The 23,079-nt window shown below is 39.5% G+C and overlaps 1 protein-coding gene across 1 annotated transcript in view; it reads right to left on the bottom strand.

The window, feature by feature from the left end:
- ptprfa (protein tyrosine phosphatase receptor type Fa) overlaps positions 1-22,293 on the bottom strand; it is a 231,113-nt gene extending 208,820 nt beyond the window's left edge. The window contains 2 exon segments of the mRNA XM_053430630.1: positions 2,506-2,587; positions 22,211-22,293. The gene's annotated coding sequence lies outside the window, so the exon portion shown is untranslated.
- Positions 22,294-23,079: the final 786 nt, after the last annotated feature.

Here is a 23,079-nt window from a genome sequence, read left to right as displayed (position 1 = left end):
TTACGTCACGTGCAGTAAGAAACTCTAACACTTCTCTGAAGACAGAGAACTATCAATTTGAGAACTTTGACTCTTAAAAAGACTTTGAACAATATACAAGGATCATCATTATTTTTGTGCACACAGTTTACTTTAGTTGTTATTTGGTAAGTGAATCTGTTTAGTTGATTTGTTGAACTTATCTTGGGGTCCCACCTGCTTATTATCCTGTTCAACCATTTTAACACATGCAGTTACAATTTTAAGTTGTGTCCTTTGTTTCTATCTCACTATGGTTATCCATCCTCTTGACTGTCATTGTTTCAAAAATGCTCTGAGTCTGGTCCAATCTTTACAGATACCTACATATTTTTCTTTATACTGTACTTTGTGGTAACACACTGGTTATGATCATGGTCAATAACTGCATAAAATGTAAAAGTACAAAAAGAAGTCCTGATGGGCACTAGATTCTAAACAGTGGCTGAAATGTAGGGTATTCCAAAACAATTTGTGGGAGACATGGTTTTTTAAGTGGTAAATGGTTTTGATTTTGTATAGCGCTTTTCTAGTCTTAATGACCACTCAAAGCGCTTTACAGTACAGTGTTAGATTCACCCATTCACACACACATTCATACGGTGCATCTATTCGCAGCACTTTGATATTCTATGGGGGGGCCATTCAGGGTTCAGCATCTTGCCCAAGGACACTTCGGCATGCAGATGGGTCAGACTGGGGATCGAACTGCCGACCTTCAGGTTAGAGGACGACCACTCTACCTCTCAGCCACAGCCGCCCTGTGGAATCAATTAAACTAGGGGACACCAAGTGACGGACTCCGGTCCAAATCTGGAATGCAAGATGTTTCCCTCTGGACCCCATCACTCAAAAAACGAAACAAAAAGACATCAGCCCTAGTTTGATATAAGACTTTTAATCAGGTATAATGACAAAAGCTCAGTTGAGTAGTCTGGGTCCTATGTGTTAATATCATATACCTTGTAGGTTAATAGGTAGTGAGGAGCACACAGACGGAGACACACAGATGCCTTATTAAAAAGTCATGAGACAGAAAAGTATGTGTTTATTCTTCCTGCATTGAGCTCAACGAGACTGGTGTGTCTCATTTGCTCTCAGTCTGTTGCGGTTGTCAAAAGTTATGATCTGTGGATCGCTTATCAGAGATCCCAATGGTGGATCCAGTATGGCGGATTCTGCATAGTGCTGGCTGATCGTGATAATAATTGCAGATTCTGTATCGCGTTGGCATCATATATTGGTGGTGAACCACGATCGAGGTGGCATCTTATGGTGGATCCTAATGGCGGCAGTTGACAATGACTGTGGAATATAATGGCATCCAATCTTGATGGTGGATCATGATCTTGCTGGCTGCTGACCATACACTAAGATTGCAGAAGGACTACTTGATATAGTATTTCTCCTCGGATACTCGACCGTTAGTGACAATAATCCATCAATTCATTGACCTTCAGTTATGGTACAAAGTGTTTATTCCTATCTGGTGTGCTAATACCCTTATCTTGAGGATTTTCTCCTTTACATGTAACATCTATTGCACTGCTGTCCATCATGGGAGAGGGATCCCTCACATGTGGCTCTCTCTGAGGTTTCTATGTTCTTTTTTAGTAGTTTTTCCTTACTCTTGTTGAGGGTTAAGGGCAGAGGATGTCACACCATGTTAAAGCCCTATGAGACAAATTGTAATTTGTGAATAAATAAAATTTGATTGATTGATTGAAAAGTGGCAAATTGATGGGGGGTCAGGATGCGGAAAAGAAATGTGCTCAAAGCCCAGTATTAGCCATCTACACAGGTCCTCTCTCATTCCCTCTCTGCACAACAGCAGACATATGAATGTTCACTGAGAATACAGTAGATTTTGGGACAAGATTTGTGCAATAACAATTTTTATTACACTGATTAAGTCTGGTAAAAAGCATAAACCTGTATTTGCACGTATCTAATTATCCGAACCCCAGAAGTGGAGGAGGGTTGATTTCTGGACCTCTTGCAATTTTAGTTGCATAAAGAATGGAATAAACTGTTTATCAGAACTGACTTTATACATTCACCCTTTCACACACACATTCATACAGTACATCTATGTTCAACCCTTTTCTCTCTGAGAAGGAGCAATTTGGGGATCAGTATCTTGCCCAACGACACTTTTGGCGTTAGGAATGGGGAAGACTGGTATCAAAGTTTAAAAAGACCTAGTACAGGAGGCATTTATCAGTGACAGTGTGTGTGTGTGCACTTTGAATTGCTTTTATATGTGATTGTTCTCAGCAGACAAATGTATTTGAATATGAACCTCAGATAAACATACCTGCTCTGTTAATCACAGACAAATGACAAAGTAGTAATTTCCTCCAAATTCAGCCACTGGATAAATGACATGATCACAAAGAGTCAAGCAATAATTCTGAAAATGTGTGTTAATAGAAGTAGCACTATTGATTTAGAGAAGGAAAAAGAACAGTAGAACAAGCAACTTACTGTACAAGTCTCTGCTTGATCGATGTCACGGCCTGTCACATTCAACTGTTGTGGCTACTGTTGGCTCATTGCAGAGACTGTCCTGTTAAAATAAACAAAACCATATATCATCTGTGCAGCAGTAGCAGAGGGCAAAAACAACTTAACACAACATTTAACATGGACCTTTTATGATGTACCACAATGTCAAGAACTGGAGTTGTGTTTAAATCCGAAAATTCAACCTTATATTACTTTAATCAACATCTTGTTGCCTTTATAGGTACAACCTCTACACAGCAGATTTGGGTGTTAAACAGCAATTACAACTAAGCCACCTTTCCTAAACAAAGACAATGACTTATTTATCTCTCATTTAAAAATAAAAATGACTACAAGCCTAAGACACCAAATACGAAAAACAACTAGGGTATAGTTAATGTAGAGTTGTTTAGTATGGCTGCTAGTGAGATCTGCCAAATGACCCTACATTCATATGTAACCCAAAGGAGATGGACTGCAGTCTTCAGGCAGACAGCCTTAATTCTGCTACTGTGGATTGCTTCAGACACAGCCAGGTCCTCAGCCCATTCTGTGTCTGAATTTGTGCAGGGAGTATTGTTATGTGCTGCGGAACTTCCCAATTCACTGATACCTTAAACTCTAACCTGTGTGGAAGATGAACATGATGTGAATAGTATTTACTAACTTAAATCACTTTAGGGTCGCTTAACCCTAAAACTGTGAAAGATATGTCAAGCAATCTCTTTACTGTAGTTTTTGCCATTCACATAGAGCATCCATTAGCAGAAATATGTGAATGGAACAACCATCTGGGCAGATTTGAGGTTCAGTATCTTGTCAAAGGACAAATCGGCATGCAGAATGGGGACTGGGATGAAGACCTGATTGAACCGACGACCTTCTGGTTATGGGACAACAGCTCTACACCCTCAGCCACATGGCATATGCTTATATCAGCTGTCTCAAAATGTCAGCTGTGGGTCGGTCGTGTGTCAGTGAAATGAATAATTGGTCTGATGTTGTCTTGATGGATGACTGCAATAAAAGAATATTAAGGTGAAGTCATGTCAGTGGTATATATTAAAAAAGAAGTGTGCAATAATGGGTGGTGTTCTACTCTGATGCTGATTAGACCAGCTTTGGCAAGGTACATCCACCTGAAGTTTTCATCACTAATTGTGCGCTCTACCACTCTATGAGTGCTCGTATGATGCTTGTGATGGTGCTCCTGGCTGCGGGTTGAATAGAGCTTTCATGAGACAGAGAGTTTAAACATCAATCACCAGGACAAATTTGTGAATTTTGGGTAAATTATCAGAAAACAACTTGAGCAGCAAAAATTCACAATTGAAAGGTCGAACTAGTCATCTCCAATCTCGACTTGTGCAAAACGCATGCCTTTCCATATAGCACAAGGAAATTGAGAACACAAATACATTTTGAGTGGCATTATAATTCAAATTAAAGGTGCTCTGATTGATCAGCCACCGATCAATATTGGCCTATATTCCCCTTTAATTAGTTTGATCAGCAGTTTCTATAAACGCAGATAAGAGGAGACGATAGGATGAGGCAAAAGAAACAGCTGCCACTCATGAATTTCAACTCTCAACAGAGTTGAGAAGGAATTGTGATAGCTAACTTGTCATTTTTTTCAGTAAATACTTTTGCAATCCAACTTAGGTAGATATTTGATGACTACTTTTTATTTTTTCCTGGAGCTGATGGTGCAAATAGCTAACAAGAGACGCATCTTGCTTCTCTTCTCATCTCTGTATAGAGTTGCTCTGCGCAGTATCGATTAAACACGGTAATGGCTGCATTATAGGCTTCGCCAGTTTGAGCCTTCTTGAAAATTAAGCAAATGTCATACACAGTTATTTCTTTCTCTGTGTAAAAAACAATGGTGTGCATTTGTCCTAGAGTGTTTGCTCAGTATTATTGCAGTCGGTGAAAATGCAATGCATTTTGTCATCATCTTTGCAAACAGGGTGATGTACACGTTTATTTGCATATAGAGCAGGGAATTCTATCATGAGTGGTCTGTCTGATCAGGTGGTATAAACTCCTCTACTGTGACCCACTCTGTGTGACTCCCTGTTGAGAGCCTGTCAGCAGGAAAGATGCTATGCAGTGTGAACAGGATGCACCTTTCTCCTTTATCTGGTATTAATGCGTTTCTTCCTCATCTATCTCTTATGTATAAAATTCTGATTTCCACACAGTCAGCGCTGAAAGCGCAGGTGAAATATATGACACCGACAGGCTGATACAGTAGTTTAATGTGGCGCTTAATTGAAAGAAAAAAAAAAGGAACAACTTAATAATGGACAATTCCTGATAAATCTGAGTAGGATTCAGCCCTGTAGTGTTTATTTGCATAAAGCAGGGCAGAGAAATACGATCATAAGTGGTCACTTCGATCACCCAAGACGCATATTAATCAGGCGTAAACAGGGCCATAGACCCTTTGATCAGTGATTGTTATCAGCAGATACAACTTCAAACAATGTGAGCGGCGATCAGCCCCAAATATCCTAATCGGAATACCCTTAATAAAAAAATCTGATTTCAACAAAATAATGTCTACTTTATGTATTCATATATAATTGCTTCAAACTGATGAAATATATTCACCATCTGTGAATATTGACGTGACCTGCCTGTCAACAAACCCTCTGACATTACAGATTCAGAAAAGCGTAATTCTTATCCTCCAGGAGAGAGCTCTGACACCCCCTTTAGGGGCAGGTTGCTCACATGAAACTTCTGACAGAAACCAAGACCACACATGAAAACCATTACACTCTCTGAAACCATCATATCTTTCGAGTGTAAGCTTATTTGTTTCAATCCCAGAACGGACTGAGAAAAACCTGAGGTCATTTAGTCTTTACTCTTCTTACTATGTAAACCTTACCTGCTCCATTTATTTCCTAGTGGGAACAACAATTATGTAATTTTAAATGTGGATCTAATTCAAATTAATGTAGAGATCCAAATCCACTGAAGATAGGAAGAGGAAAAAGCCTTAAATAGATTCGCTAAATAAAGTTAGACCTCGCAAGTCCGAGGTAAACTAAATGTCATGCCCTCTGCCTCATCTGCCTCCTAGTCTCTCTCTTTCTCTCTCTCCCTTGGTGTGTGTGTCGGTGACGTCACTAATTGCAGATGAGAGCCTCGTGTGCTGGAGTTGGGGCCTTGATTGACCAGCTGCCTTTAAAAGCTCCACTCCTGCTCTCAGTCTGCGCCAGACTATAGACTAAGTTCAAGTTAGTTGTAGCAGCCAAGATATCGCAAAATTCAGGCCTGCCTGCCTGCCTACCTACCTACCTACCTGCCTGCCTGCCTGTCTGTGTTATTGGATTTCCAATAAACTATCATTTGACGTTACTTCTGCCTCAGCCTCTGTCTCTGCCTCTGTGTCTGAGACCTTAACACGAAACAAAAGTGGAAAAGAGACTTGAACAAAGATAATAAATAAAATAAATAATCTATCAATATCAATCAATCACATAAAATTTTATTTGTATAGCCCATATTCACAAATGACAATTCGTCTCTTAGGGCTTTAACATCGTGTGACATCCTCTGTCCTTAACCCTCAGCAAGAGCAAGGAAAAACTACTAAAATACCCTGTTAATAGGGTAAAAATACATAGAAACCTCAGAGAGAGCCACATGTGAGGGATCCCTCTCCCAGGACGGACAGACGTGCAATAGATGTCAAGTGTAGGAAAACATCATCAAGATTAAAGTTTTTAGCAGCATTGATGAGGGTAAACATTTTGAACGATAACTTCAATACTATATGTCAAGCAGTCCTGCTGCAATCATAGTCTATGGTCAGCAACCAGCAAGATCATGATCCATCATCAAGATCGGATCCACTATAGTCCACAGTCATTGTCCGTTGCCGCTTATTAGGATCCATCATCAGCCGCCGCCTCGGTCCTAGTCCATCACCATTATCTGATGCCAACGCGACAGATAATGGTCGCTTAGTGGATATCTCATTTGCATATTTAAGTTCATTTTCAAAGAAACTTGTAATACAAATGTTTTACTTTTCATGGGTACTTTCATTGTGTAAAGTTTGGTTTTGATAGGAGTAAAGGAAAAATATAGCCCCATTGGGGTGTATTGTTGCCTGGCCTTATTGGCCCACATCTCGGATTGATGATAATTAAACATATTTCCTCAACTAGGATTTCTTTGGACTTGTTGTTCTGGACACCTCATAGAAATTATCTATGCTGAAAAAAAATATTTTACAATAAATTCGATTTTTGGCTCCAATATGAGTTACTTTGCCGGGAATATTATGGACACTTAGATGAGACCACAGGAGCAGTATGGAGACATTTAGTGTTTTAAGTGGTCCCCCAGTTACTTCAATTGTATTGGCTTTTGGCTGCAATGCTGCTTACCCCTGAAACTCCAAAAGGGTTTTCTTCAAACATTTCACCCCTCCATCGGCATAGTGGTGAGTAGATGAGTAAATAAAAAAAAAAATTGTGAACCATCCCTTTAAAGACAGACAATGTTGCACCTTGTTGAGCTCTATGAGGCAAATTGTGATTTGTGAATATGGGCTATACAAATAATGTGTTATTTATTGATTGATTTAGTCACCCTTTCAAAGAGGAGACTGGGATTCAAGTCCTGTATGGAATCAAAATATGTATTGATTTATTTGTCATTACATTGGAGTTTGGTTTTGCTTAGAAGAACATGGTTTAGGTCAAAATAGACAAGGGTTCGGGAACCGTATATGATCAAGGATCATTTAGTTTTTTTTAACATCCTTGGAAAGACATAGAGAATTGTAATTTTACTATAGTTGAGTAGTTCACAGTTGGTCTGTATTTTTATGTTTGTTGTTACGTTGTAGATCAGAGAAAAAAATAACATTTCTTGAGGGGTCCATTTGTATTTTTTTTTTTATATCTTTCATTCATATCTATCTATCTATCTGCTCATGGTTCTTGGTGACAAACTGATACTTTGCTTTGTTTGGTTCTGGCAGCAAATCACAACATAAATTATCTCAAGGCCTTTTACATGTTAAGGTCATGACCTTAAACAAGCAACAAGGCATCTAAACAAATGATCCTTCTTAATGAAGTATCAACTTCTTAGCTCATTGCTCACTCAACAATAAACTTGATCGTGTAACATTGTCTCTCTCAGAGTGTGGTCTTGTGAAAGCAACCACCAAAGTCCTATTAAAAATGTTATATTCAAAAAACATTTGTCCTGGCAGGTCATTCGTTTAGCTATATCAGATGCAGATATTTAGCTTTTTTTCTTACTGAAGCTGCATTTACACAAACTAGTAACACTGGCTTGTCTTTCAAAAATTCTTAGAAAAACTTTACGCATCAACTGCTCTTTTGACGTTCTTCGCCATGATGCTTATTACTAATACATTCCTTCACCCTTTCACTACTGTGCAAGGATGTTTTCTTCTATTAAGAAAAGCAATTATTGTCATGAGATTTTTTTTTATGCGAAGTTGTTTTTTGTATCTTAATGATAAATGGACTGCATTTATGTAGTGCTTTTCAAGTCTTATCTAGTTCTCAAAGCGCATGTCTCATTCACCCATTTACACACAAAATTACTCAGTGCTTTTTCTATCACACAACATTCACACAGTGCCAGCACAGCTGTAAGGAGCAATTTTCAGGGATCGGTGTCTTCCACAAGGACACTCTGGCATGCAAACCACCGACCATCCAGTTAGTGGATGATCCACTCTCCCTCCTAAGACACAATCGCCCACAGATCAGAGGTTCCATCCCCCTGAAAGAATCCCTTTCACAACATCAACGTGTAAAGCCTCTCTGCCAAGTGAATCATGAAAGGGGATTTAACCATGAGGGTACAAACCCTGAACAGCAAGAATCATATAATTTCAATAGCTTCAAAAAAAGCCAAACTACAAAGTGCAATTTGTAAGGGCAACATATAAGAGCAACTTAACCTCTAAGTTGCTCTTATATGTTGCACTTACACACATCATTTTTTTATTAATTCTTTTTAGACCATCATCTTTTTAGCTGAGGTATAGTCTGAAGAGATGTGTCTTTAGCCTGTGACAGACGATGTGTAGACCTTCTGCTGTCCTGATATCAATGGGGTGCTCGTTCCACCATTTGGGAGCCATGACAGCAAACAGTCGTGATTTTGTAGAGTGTCTAGGTGTCACTTGCAGTGAGGGGGCAGCAAGCCGATTGGCCGATGCAGAGCAGAGGGAACAGGGTTTGTAAGATTTAACCATGTTGTGGATGTATACTGGTCCTGATACGTTCACAGCAAGCTACTTAATTACTAGTGTCGTGTAACCAGTGAGTCACCCAACTAGAGCAGTGTGCACCCAGAATTTAGGATTATTTGTCTTCCCTAAAGTCTCTAAAAGTAGAGTAGGAGCCAGAGCTTTCCACTATCAAGTTCCTCTCCTGGGTAATCATCTCCCAGTTTGGGAGCCAGACACCCTCTTTACGTTTAAGAGCAGGCTTAAAAACGTGCTTTTTGATAAAGCTGGTTCAGTTACGTCTTGGATCAGCTCGTAGTTATGCTGCAATAGGTCTAGATCAGTGGTTGCAAACCCGTAAATCGCGGTTGCACCGCAGATCAGCTGTGTGTTGGTTGTCTGTTGGTAACACGGGCAGCATTTTCATTACTGGCTGCAGAGCTGCTGGTAAATCTCGTGCATTTCCTTGAACACAAGTCTGTTTATGTATTATAGGTATGAAGATGTGCATCTCCGGTCTTGCGATAACGATCAAAGCCCCGTTAGAAAAAAATGAATGGATTCAGAAAGTAAAAGGCTTGAGTGCTTTTACTTTGAAATTGGTTCAGGAAGTGCAGGAAATATGTACTGTATGTGTGTGACAAAGACAGTTAAAACATTGTGGTTCACAGAAGAATGAACAGAGAAAATTATCTTGCACCTGAGTTTTTAATTTATGTAACAACACAAATGGCTGCAACACTTACTGTATGTGTTTTAAAAAATAAAAGCACTCCAGCATTTCTGTTGACCGAATTAATTCTTTCTTTTGTCCTCATAGTGACCAGCTGCCATTTTGAAACTCACTCACTTCCACATACACATGCATAATCACATACACATCTTTGTAAGTAAGAGTAAGTACAGCTTTACCCAGTTTGTATGTGTACACTTTTATTATTTTCCTTCAACTTTGCTAACTTATGCCTTAATTTAGGTTATAGTGAATAATTTAATTATTGATCAGAGTTCCAAATTTTCAGTTAGTTCTTTCATGAGTCTTCTTTCTTTCTATCTTTTACCTTCTTTTGAAGGGTGGTGCCCCGAGGAAGGTGGTGAATTAAAGTTATTGTATTCATATTAATGTAAATAAGGGGTATTCAATTAAAAGAGATAGATAGAAAAGAACTCTTCAAGGTTAGGAATATTAAAATATCAAATAGGCGTTGTAATAGTTTAATATAAATTGAAATATTAGATGTATATAATAATGTCTATGTCAGTCAGTAAATAATATTTAACAATATTTATTGTTACTTTTCACATTAAATTGGTGGGGTTATAGATAAGTATTTAAAAAATGCTCATCTTAAGTAAAAGTTCAAATAGATAAAAATAAGCTTTTTTAAAGTAGTCACTTTACAACTCTTTGCATTGATATCTTATCCTGTCCATCTATGTTAATATATCTGTATTGTCTGCAGATCAAATGAGACCAAAATACATATGACTTACAGTAATTGTACTTATATAATATAATAACTTTAGATTGGGAAAAGTTGAAAAGTTTGAAATGAACTCTCAATATACTGATATGGTTTTAAGGAAATTTACTTGGTGCTTATATACTGATCTGTTTATCTGTGATGCTTTTGTGCATGATATAATCCTGGTTCTGTCATATACAAGACGTTACCTAACAGCCCTGCCCAGCAGTATCCAGGGGAGCAGCAGATTGCCAGAGCCAGGGGCTCTGCCAGGCTCAGTGGGTCACATCCCCTCAGAGCCCGGTCCAGTCTGCAGTCAAGCCAGAAACCAAATCTTCTGCCACAAGGGACGTCACACTCCCTGAGAAACAGAGCCAGCACCCTGCCAGTTATCTCCTTATTCAGCTCGAAGCTGACTGCATGGGCACACCATGTACTGGACATATGGTCATGATTCATGTCCACCACAGAAATCACTCATGTGACAATATAAGCAGTAAAACTCAGAGTAGAGACAAATAAGAGAAAGACAATTGTGTTAGAAAAGAATGAGCTCTGCAAGACAACTGGTGCAGGATAGCAGCTAGTGTCAAAGGCATACAAATCAGTGGCCGCGAAAAAAAAGCTGACTTTCATGATTATTTATCATTTAGCTGAGACTGTTACTATTAGGTCTTAGTACACCAAAAAAACTGTCAAACGCAAAATTTAGAACAAAATGAGAAATCGAAAGAAAATATATAGCTGCAACTATAGAAAATACAACCTCATTGGCACCAAAGAAGCGGTCATTATATTTAAAATGTGCATAAAACCTTTATCACTGCAACATTTAAGTTAAATTAAACTGGATTTAATTCATCAGTTTTTTGTCATTATGAATTAAATCATTAGTAAGAGAACAAACATTGGTTCCATGCACAATACAAACATTATCACACCGGGTTCCAAGATTAGGGAAAACCCAAAACACTTCTTGGATCAGGCAACTTTGCTAACTGTAAACATTATATCTGCTAGTCATTACTACGTTAGCGTTAAGTAAAGCATTGTTGTGCTTCAATAAGTAAACAGGTGAGTGTAACTGTTTTAGTAATCTTTATGACATAGGGTTGGCTGATGCTAAACCACACTGATGGAGATAAGATTAATTTGACTTAAGCTTTTTTCAGGCATGACTTGCAGAGGAACTCCGGAGAATATGGTTCTGACTTTCTCCAGTTTTCCTATATCACATGAAGGTGGTTCTCCGCTCAGAAGCTTTCACAACAGCAACAAATCCTAAGGATGATTCAGGTGAGGGGTGGTGTAACAGGTGGAGGCAGGCAGTAATGTATTGATTCCATGGCAGAAATCACTTGATCACACTGGCTTGCGTTAAATCCAGTGGTGTATAAAGTACTTGAAAGCCATAGTAAAAGTACAGATATATTACCTGAAAGTGACACCGGTAAAAGTTAAAGTCACCCTTAAAAAAATGACAAGTCAAAGTCTTAAAGTAGCTCATATAAAATGTACTTAAGTATCAAAGGTATCTGTATCACTAAAAAGTTCTGTAAATATCACCAAACATGGACCTTTCACTTTCTAATCAGTAACATGAATGATACACAATGCCCCTTATGATAACTAAGCAAAAAGAAACAAGTTCTAAATGGTATAGATGGATGGACGGATGGATATGTCTGCCATATGACCACCCATTCTTGATTATCTCTATCCCTATTGCATGCCAATTCACATTAAAGTCTGTATGTTATGTGTCTGCATTGAGTCCTTTTATATCGTATTCACTGAATCATAATTTCTTTAAAGCTAAAAAGGTTTTAACAAAAAAGTTTTAACAAACCCTTTTTAAATTATCTGTAGCCAAGAGCAGAAAGTAAATTAGAAAGGAAAAAACATATAACCTCCAGAACATAAATGGATTCAAACAGCGTTATATTTGCGTTTAAGCTTTTGTATGGTTGTTGTGTTGGAATTCATATTTTTAATTACACTTTTGTTGCTTTGATATTTTTCCGTAGTAACAATTCATCCTAAATCTCTTGTGGTTGAGATATTTGGATACTTGGTGCAAAGAGAGCCCTCTCCAAGTCATAACTCCCCATGTACTGGCTACCACATGAAGAGTAGAAGTGTAGGAAAGTTTATCAATAATTCTAGAGTGTGGAGCTCACAGAGACAGAACATTTTAAATGTGACAGCTAGATCTCAATGATGCAGCACTGTGAACATTAAAGGATAAGCTTTATAAATAATATATGGATGGGTTATCAATTGAAATGACAAATTTATGACAAAACAGGACTAAAATAATATTGTTTACCTGTAACAACTCATTATTGTTGTAAATGATGATATTTCATTAGGAGGGCAAACTAATATCTAACCTAACAAATAAAAAACTCACACAGCTGATAGGCTTCAATTTTTTCAGGGATTTTAGACCGGAAGGGGAGGCTGGACATCGGTCTGTAGTTGGCTAAAATCTCCTGGTCCAGGGTGGATTTTTTGGGAAGGGTTTTGATTACAGCTGGTTTAAAGGACTGTGTTACAATCCTGATGATAATGACAGATTGATTGTGTTCAGCAACGCACTATAAATTAGGGGCAGAATTGCCTTAAGTAATTTTGTAGGAATGGGATCTAAGATACAAATTGTAGGTTTATATCATGGGATTATGTTGGTCACCTGATCAAAGGTGATCAGAGAGAAGCTGTCTAAATGATTGGTAAGATTCTCAGCATTTTCTGAGATTTATATTGTTGATAGGGTATCAGTGCCAAATGAGGGCAGGAGATGGTTGATTTTATTTCTAATAGTTTTTATTATAAAAGAAGTTCATAAAGATATTGCTATTTAGGGATCTAGGAATACTTGGTTTGGTGGAGGTGTGACTCTGTCAGTCTGGCTACAGTGCTGAAGAGAAACCTGTCATAGCCAACTGTACCCTGACTGCCGTTAGGTAGCAGGATGAAATCCTCTGAACGATTGTCAGACCTTACGCTGGTGCAGGGGGCACTGGGTTCCTCCTGCTGCGGGACAATGTGTAGTAGGCAGTTCATGGATGACACAGTCATCGGCTCATGTTCCCCAGGCCTGCATCCGATTGAGAGCATCTGGAAAATGATGTATCATTTGCCGCCAAGTAGCACCACAGTCTGTCCTGGGATTGCATACAGGCACATGGTGGTCATATTACTGAACAACATTAAAGTTCAGTTAACAACATGAACTAGAGCAGGGATGCCAGGGAGAAATTGGACAGGGGGCCAGATTTTTTTCAAGCGAGATCTCAGGGGGCCGGATTACACTTTCGGACTGAAAAGGCCAAACACTGATTCAACACATGGATAGGTAGGCTATTTTAAATTATTCATGAAGGCCTGCACGTCAATAAGAAATTGCATTGGCACCAAAATAGCCTCACAATGAGGCCTACAATTACATAGCCTAAAGCAGGAGACAGTTACCCTGTAAAAACGTAACATTTTGTTATCCATGCAAGTAGCCTACATTTATAAATTAGAAATTCAAAAAAATTGACTAGGTGCCAACAAAACACATTTCTTATAAATAACACAAGTGTAAACTGTTAATTACTTTTATTATATTTATTGAAGGCTTGCACATGAAAACACGTCAATGCATAATTAGGCCGATTAAAAGAAGGCCAGGCCAAGTAGGCCTAAACGAGTCACAGAAAGTAAGTGCCAGAATAAAGTAGTCCAACAATAGGCCATGTGATTGAATAGCCAGTAGGAATTAGTCAAACAAAAGGTTGCTTGAAAAAAATAGTCAAATATGAGCTATCTAAAAACACTAAATTGGCTCAACAACAGATGAGGCACATTAATATCACCAGTCAACCCCAACCCATATGCCTTCATGGCACAAGCCTGGCTATCAGTCAACCCTAACCCCTTTTATTCCGTCCCACCCATATCACACTGGATTATGATAAATGGGGAGACCAGCCTACTTCAGCTACTTGTCGTAGCCAGACATCTTTTAACTTTCACCAGCTTTTCCATATCGGGGGACAGTTTCTGGGCATTGGCTAACATTTTCATAACATCATTCAGATATCCGTGCGTCGTCTCTTCACTCCTAACATCAACACTCGTCTTCTCCCTCCACTTCCTCATTCACCCCTGACCCGGATTAAAGTTAATAAACTTGGATATGTCACAATTTAGGACACTTGTATTCGGTTATGCTTTCCTAGTCTTAACGACCACTGAAAGTGTTTTGCACTACAAGTCACATTCATCCATACATCATGCACATACTACACCACTTTTATAAGCACACTCGAATAAAAATAGTTGGAAATAGATGCAGCTGAACAGGTTGTGTCACATCAATATACCGAATATAGTCCCCCTTTAATGCAAATCCAGTGTTAAGCATTGTTTATGTGTCAATTTGATGTTTTTATATTATCACCTCAGAAATGCACTGATAAAAATCTCAGACAAACTGATTCATACAGAAAATGTTTCATATATTCTTCTTCTATATCTACGTTTTCCTCTCCTTGATCTCCTTATTCCACTTCTTCATCTAATTAAATGATATTGAATTTATTTGAAAAAGCACATCTAACCTGGGACTAACCTATAATCAATCAATCAATCAGCAAGACTAAGGAAAAACTACTAAAAAAAACTTTTAACAGGGTAAAAATAAGTAGAAACCTCAGAGAGAGCCACATGTGAGGGATCCCTCTCCCAGGACGGACAGACGTGCAATAGATGTCAAGTGTAGGAAAACATCAAGATTAAAGTTTTTAGCATTTTGAAGGATAATCTCAATACTCTATATCAGGCAGTCCTGCTTCAGTCATAGTCTATGGTCTATGGTCAGCAGCCAGCAAGATCATGATCCATCATCAAAATCGGATCCACTATAGTCCAGTCATTGTCCATCATCAGCTGCCACCTTCGTCGTGGTCCATAAGAATGTCTTTGGAGGTTTGTAATGGAATAGTGGCATGGACTAGAATTATATAGCCACTCAAATTGCTTCACATTACAGTTAACATGGATCCATTCACACAACAAATGTAGCGCTGTGTCTCTCACTCATACATCCCAGTGTGTCCTTGGGCAGTTGTCCAGAATGAAGGTGCTTTGAATCGAACCCACTCTACCTCCTGTGCCACATACAGACAACATACTCCAGGTCAAATGTGACTTCTGCCTCACTCTGGTGAAAAAAGACAATCTCTTATTAACCTTTGCAGTTTGTGACTACCACAACGTGAATCACTACAGTTAATGACAAATTTACCGGCACCCAACTTTAGGTTACTATGTATTTTACGTTTTAGGTGTATTTCTGAGCCATTAAAACTAAAGAAAGTAATGTAATAGAATTAGCCTACTTAACGAAAATTTCAGTAACTGTCAAATGAGTTGAGTCATCTCGAGGGTGCTCAATAACAGAGGTTCGTAGTAGGGTTGGTAATGAATAATCGAATATTCGATTAATTGTCATTAAGAATTCATTCGAATAAAAATCCAAGCCTAATGTATAATCGTTCTAGTCCATGCATTATGAGAACAACATCTTCCGTTTTTTGCGAGAGCGCGACTTCCTACAGCAGATGAGTGTTACGGTTGCTAAATCTGAGGAGGGCTGTCTAAAACAGCCCTCCTCAGATTGACCTGTTTTGAGTGCTAGCCGGGCCGGTGGAGCCCGGCTGCCCGGCTAGCGTTAGCTCACGAGCTAACGCGTGACATGATGGTGGGGGGTGGTCAAAGACCATGTAGCGAGACTCCCTACATGGGCATGGTGTGCCTATGACGTATTTTTCGCTCGTAATCCCATTCGACGCAGTCTAGCGTATCGTTTCTGACATTGAGGAACCACAACAAATCGCGGGATTCGTTTTTTCCAGAATTTTTGGGATGGTAGACATGCCAGATACCCAAATTAATGTGTAGAAGCACTACAAAAGTGGAATTGTCATAATATGTCCCCTTTAACATTTTATTATACTCCAAAACAATGAGGCTCAGCAAGTCTGTTTCCCTCTAATTGACCATGAACACTATCCTAAATCTCAACCACTGTGCAGAGTGGCATGATTACAGTTACGTTTTCACTTGTGTTGGTTAAATGCACAGTGGATGTGTTAACCACACATCTACCAGCAAGCCCTTCAACAGGAAGAAATTATGCTGGGTATTATGACTCTGTGCCCTGTAAGCTCAAAACTTCTACTGGCTTTCCATCAAATGTCTGTCCTCCCAAAATACTGGCAAATGCAGTAACATATTAACATGTCCATGGCAAACTAAGCTGTTGACTCTGCTGAAATTCCCTCATAATTTGAACTTCAATTGTCTAATGGTTGTTTTTTTTTCTCAGTTTTCCATTAAAACACTCAACACTTTTATCCAAAGCGACTTACAATAAGTGCATTCAACTATGAGGGTACAAACAAGGAACAGCAAGAATCATGTAAGTACATCTACTTAACACCAGAAAGAATAAACGGGTCCTTAGTCACATACTCATCCCATCTAAAAGTACAATTGAGATGAAAAGGACAGTTTTACTCTGAAAACCTCAGGTCACTCGCTGGCATCATCACCTAATGGGCTCGTCCAATCACAGCCTCGTGAATGAAGCGTCAGTCTCCCGCAGACATGATGATACTTCTGGCTCATGTTAAGCTTGGTCCAAAAGAATAACTCTGTTTTCGGGGTAAATAACTTGCTGAAGTCGACACGACACTGTTTCCCTGGAGAAGAAGATGAGTGCTTGTGGAAGAGTTGAGATGGAAATGAGGGGCGCACAGTCCCGAACTTACGGTAAGAGCTAAAAAGACAAGTCATTGCTAACTGCTAAACTAACTTCAATTCTGAAAAGCATTTTAACAACTGTGGGATTAGCGAGAAAGCTGCTAAAAGAAGAATAGAGCATCGAGTGCTTGAGCAGAACTAGTGCATGTTTAAATACTTAAATTTAACAGTTTGTTCTCGTTAAGTTTTTTCATAAACCTGCCTTTCTCCGATTGTATTTTTTAAGGAAAATCTCTGTCTCTTCACACCTCTGATGCAAATGGCCGGCGCCACGAACCTGAGCAAGGGTAAGATTAAATAGAGATGTGCTTTGCTGTTTAAAATACATTCTCCAGTTTACGTAATCTGATCCATTGTATCATTGTGTTTTCACAGCCTGATTCCCGCACACAACGATGCACATTAGGCCGAGACTCGCTGAAAATCCGGATTTGCAGTGCTGAAAATGACGCCATTGTTAATTAGGAATTAGTTTTTTTGCTGTGGATCTTCCAACGGTGATGCAGCTAGGCTATTTCCGTTTATTAATAATAAACTCATGTTACTCATGTTGTTTTCCAGTTGCATGTACTATGACGTACTAAGACACACTATGAGCCCGTATGAAGGAGCTTCCAGTACATCCAACCGGACCATGCATCAGCAGAGTCGGCAGAGAAGAAAGAGGGTAAGGCTAGATTCATTAAATCATTTTTCAGTTACATGTATAGGTGTATGTTTTCATTGAACTGTCCTAATTGTACTGATTGTGATTACAGTACAAAGAGCTCTGCTTTCACTGTGTCTCCCTGAGCGAGTGCGCAGGGCGGGGGGCGGAGCTACGGACCGGTGCGCTATCTGGGAGCGCAAAGGCACACACACACACTCACACACACACACACAGACACACACTCGCCCGCTACTGACACTTCATGACGGCCTGATACGATGATGTTTTAAAAATGATTGTGACTTAGTCAACCACCAACATTTTCGTCTCGTCTCGTCTCGTCAACGAAAGTTAAAATAAATTTGGTCATAGTTTTTATTTTCAAAGATCAGTTTTCGTTACGTCTTCGTCTCGTCTTCGTCATGGGAAAAGGGTCGTTAACGAATATTTTTCGTTATAGTTTTCGTCAACGAAATTAACACTGAACTGAACTTGTTTAAAAGTGGTAAGATAATTAAGAACAGGGTATCAAAAGTGTTTTATTCCATGTTTACAAGAGAAAAGAAAAAACGAATGTTTCTGCTGAGGAATGTCCTGAGAGAATTTTAGGTTAAGGCTTAGGAAGTATTCCCCTGAATAGCAAAGCATTGCAGATTGTGTGCATCTCAAAACCTGACTATACTAATCTGACAGTCTTTGAATGAGTTATTTGATGTCAACAAAGTCTTGAGATGACCACAATTTGAATTTAAATTGTGGTTGAAACTTAACTATAATTCGGCATGTGCACGGTCTGTTTGTCGTCGATTTATTCAGAAAAAAGTTATTGGTGAATAAAGGAGGAGAAATTAAAAAACTAATCCAAAACAGCGAATGGGAGAGCGGGGTAATGTGAGACATCGGGTAATGTGAGATACCTCCTGTATCTAGGCAACGGAACATATTTGTGGTCATGTGACCATTATATCTTCAAGCCAATCCCATTCCCCCCTTGCCATGAAGGAGAAGTTGTTACTGGTGCTGTGGTAAGTATGTTTTTTCACAAAAATTAGTTTTTTGCATGTAAAAGCTAATTTTCTTGCTTTGAACTTTTGTGTCAAAACAAACTGATTAAGTTAGAACTTAGTTAACTTAGTTAAGCTTATATCATACATGTTGATGAACTTCCAACATAGAAAAACCATGTGATCGATGCTAGCTGAAGATTAGCCTGAATTGCTAAGAGATGTTGTTTTTCTAAAATGTTGGCTGTGGGGTCAAGTGAGACAAATGCTCTGGGGTAAAGTGAGACATGAAGCACAAGTTAAGTTTAGTCTTAAACATATTTTAGTGTTATATTACATTATATATGTTTTATTGTTAATGTCATAAACATTGTAGAAAAGCCATCATGCCAAGAAACTACACCAGGAATACAACCTGGGGCCAAACACCCCTCGTAGAGAGTGCAGCCGCTGAGGTCAAACAAGGAAAGAAATCCTTAAGAAAAGTGGATAGAAATATTGACAAGACAACCCTCAAAAGATTTATAAAGAAAAAAGAGAAAGGGGAAGTAAAATCAGTAGCATGGGGTGCAGTAGATGAGGCAAAGATAATATTCACAGATGAGATGGAGGAGGAGCTTGCCAAACACTTGAAACAACTAGCTGACCAGTTCCATGGCCTTGCTCCAGTTAAGTGCCGTGAACTGGCATTTGAATATGCAAAGAAAAACAATATCTAAATGTGCTTAATTGACCAATACCCATGATCGTAATTCACATTCACTGTGACAGTAACTAGCATGCTAACAGTTTGGTGAGTGAACACAATGTAAATAAATCTCCAGTTTTCTGCTGTGATTTTGCCCGTCGCAGCTACTGCCTGTAAATTGTTCGGGAGTCTGTGTCAATGTATAGATATGTAAATGTACCGCTTTTTCATCTCTGATATCTAATTAATTACGATATTAATTGCAGGTTAACCACCAGATATCTGAAAACAAGGACAGTATCTAGCGATTGAGACCATAATCACCAGTGAGAATTTCATGGGAGAAGTTCAGAGATTTCTTGGATCCAGACCCTGATAGACAGTGCTTAATTTGTAAATCACAAGGTGCCGGAACGCAAAGTACATATGACAGCGCAGGGATGACGAGACGGGCACAGGTCCCGGAACGCATACAGAAAACGGTGCTGAAAAAACATGCAAATGCCCACTGACAATGCTGTGGGACTTACAAGCCTTAATTTAAAATAATATCCATGGTATAAATTTTATGACAATAATTTACAATTATTTTAGGCTATACTGCACAGCAGAGGCAAATGCCCACATCAACACAGGTGGGACTTACAGTCAGCAATTCATTTCTCAACATAGATCTAACTTGTAAAACATAAAAAATAAAAGGGTTAGGGTTAGGGTTAAATCACATAAATCTTCCATTATTATTATTTAGAGATTGGCACGGCGGCCTATTAATAGACAGTATGGTCACCATATTTAGTTGTCCAAAACACCCCACATCACGACCATGTCTGGATTCTCCTCCTCCTCCCAGTTTCGGGTTTTACTGCGTGTGTCTGTGACTGCTGGCGCTGTAGCTAGCTCCCGCTCCGGCTGGCGGGCAACCTGACCTGCTGCTGCCTCGGTACCGGCCTCCTGCCCTGGCTTGGCTAGCTGTCGGTGAAGCTGGCTAGCGGTTGCGGCGCTAGTCTCCTGCTGCAGTCGGTTTTGCTCGTCAACATGATCGCTGCAACTGCCCTTGTCGCCGCTTGTCGAGGCTTTTCTGACTCGTTTCGAAGCGTCATGCAACTCTTCCTTCTTTTTGAAAAAGGACAGTAAATTCAACTGTCTTTTTGACATGTTTGCAATGAACAGGTAACTCTTTGTTCCTCTCTGCTGCTTGCTCCCCAGATGCGGCAAATTAAAAAAGTTTTTGTCTGCGAAGCGGGGTGCATCAACAACAGATCTCCGAGTCTTTCAATTGACGTCGTTTTATCTTAATAAACAACATGAAATTCATGGGATTTGTTCTGTAAATTATTATATGAATAATATGAATATTATTGTTTTATTTTATATATTTAAAAAAAAAAAATTATATTAACAGAGCTGCCAACTTTTCAAAAAACCTTGGAGTGAGATTTTGTCGGGGGTCACCAAAATATAGCCGCGCAAGCAGAAACACAAGTTGCAAACACAAAAATCAAATGAGAGATTTATTACAAAACGTCACATCAGCGGCGGTGTGTCTTTAGCCGCCGCCGCCGCCACCCCCCGCCCTGGACGATGTAGCGAACCTCGTCCACGGCGGACCTCTTGCCAGGGGGGGGGGGGTGGCGCGTGGCGGCGCCGGCCCACACTGCCTTCGCGATCGACGTATTGGCCACTTGTAAGAAATCTCTTTTTTTTTTGGCGTGAGAAATTGGATGTGTGTCACACGCCGAAAGCGTGAGAGTTGGTAGCTCTGTATTAATATTTTTTTCTATACGAGAGGTACCGGATCAGCCCAAATAAGTCCTGCTGATAGATCTCCGGCGTTACTATACTTTTAAGCACTTCTGCAAAGGTTTCTTCCTTTGGAGCGGGAAGCTACATCCATCTTTTATATACAGTCTATGAGACAAACACAGATATGATCCGCCGTACTCCACCCCTGATTGGCGTACTCGGATATTCTTATCCTAACTAACCAATCAGAGGCAGAGTAAGGAGGGTGATGCTTTCACAGTCTAAGGAAAACGGTTAATTCCTAGGTCCAACCCGTGATAACTGGATTAAAAGAGAAAGTTAAAAGGGTGGCCTGGAGGTGAGCTGGGAAGGTTATGGTAGCATAGAGCATCAGGTGCCAGATTCTAAGATTTACAAGTTGCCCGACAAAACTTGAATTTGCATAGAGATGCGCTAGAGCACGTTAAGTTAAAATGGGCAAAGAAAAATGTCTCGAACTGGGAAAAAATATATCTTACACAAGGTAAAAAACACGACGGATGGGTTGTGAGTTGACCGCAACAAGCTAGCAACGTTAGGACAACGTGCAGACTGGTACTGAAGGGGAGCTACAACAAGATTCTAATCTGTGTCTAATCTTGAAAGAGCTATGTGAATTCCGAAAGGATTCAGCCTGCAACTGAGCTGCAAAAGAGAGGATATAAACAAAATCTACTAAAGAGTGGAAGAAGCAGAGACGCAAATCAACCCGTATCCTGTCAGTGAAGGATATATTGATGGAGCTGGTGAAGCTTCAGTTGCAAACAGAAGCAAAAAAGAACTGACTTGGAAAGATGTTCACACTGCAATAATATCAGAATATATGGAATAAAAGAAAGAGTGGAGAAGAGTGTGGCATCAGTCATTACTTTCGTCGAGGATTTACTAAAGAAAGGTTTAGAGCTCCCCCCTCCCACGACTGAAGCCCCGCCAGGATCATTTGTTGTCAAGTTCTCAGAATGAAAGAGGAGGTGCAGAAAAAGGGTTTTGACTTTCAAGGGAAAAGAGTTAATCTGGACCACGATTACTCACCAGAGCTGCTGAAGAAGCAGAGAGAGTATGTTGAAACCGAAAGCCGTGTTCAAGGAGAGCATTAGCCATTTTCGGCTTTTGTGCGCACGTACACTTTTAGTATGAATCCCACGTAGCCTAGTTAAGGAGGGAGAAACCATTCCCCATGCTGACATGCTCTCCTTTTGACAACACTTTTCTTTTATCATTATACCCACCATTCTCCTATATACACACCCCCACACCCATTTATTTACAAACACCCCCTCATCCCCACTTCCAGCACATTACAATAATCACATACACTAATCTTCCCACACCCACACTAATCACCACTTGGATGCCCCCGGAACTATAAATATGGTGCTTGTTTCCTGGGGAGGCCTTTTGCCCGAACACCCTGGAGACAAAAGAGACTGGTGAGTACCATTACACACACAAACACACACTTTACCCTTCCCAATATACTAACACACACTATTGCACAACATATGATATTAGTCACATCTCATCTTAGCGTTCAGTTACCACAAATGCACATTAACTCTCATGTCCCAGAACCTACCAGCACAGATTAAAAAAGGACAATAAATGTATCACCCATCAATAAAGATGAACTGTTTTTAAGTGTTTACATATGCCATGTGCAAACTCTGCAAATCCAATAAAGTGCAACTGCTTACAAACGCCTGTGCAATTATTAAAGTGCATGTACCCGGTCAAAGTGCATGGTGCAATATTCCCCCAACCCCATCTCAAGCTCCAGGGAACGAAGTCCTCTTCTTTACAACACTACAATAACAGTGACTCCTTTGGATTCCTTCAGATGCATCACCACATAAAACAGTTTTATGGTAAAGAGTCAAAAGATATTTGAAAAAACCCTATTA

Source organism: Pleuronectes platessa, chromosome 9, assembly GCF_947347685.1.
Source record: "Pleuronectes platessa chromosome 9, fPlePla1.1, whole genome shotgun sequence".
Classification (NCBI taxonomy): domain Eukaryota; kingdom Metazoa; phylum Chordata; class Actinopteri; order Pleuronectiformes; family Pleuronectidae; genus Pleuronectes; species Pleuronectes platessa.
The sequence above is the reverse complement of the archived record's forward strand: the minus strand, read 5'-3'. Positions and strand labels throughout refer to the sequence as shown.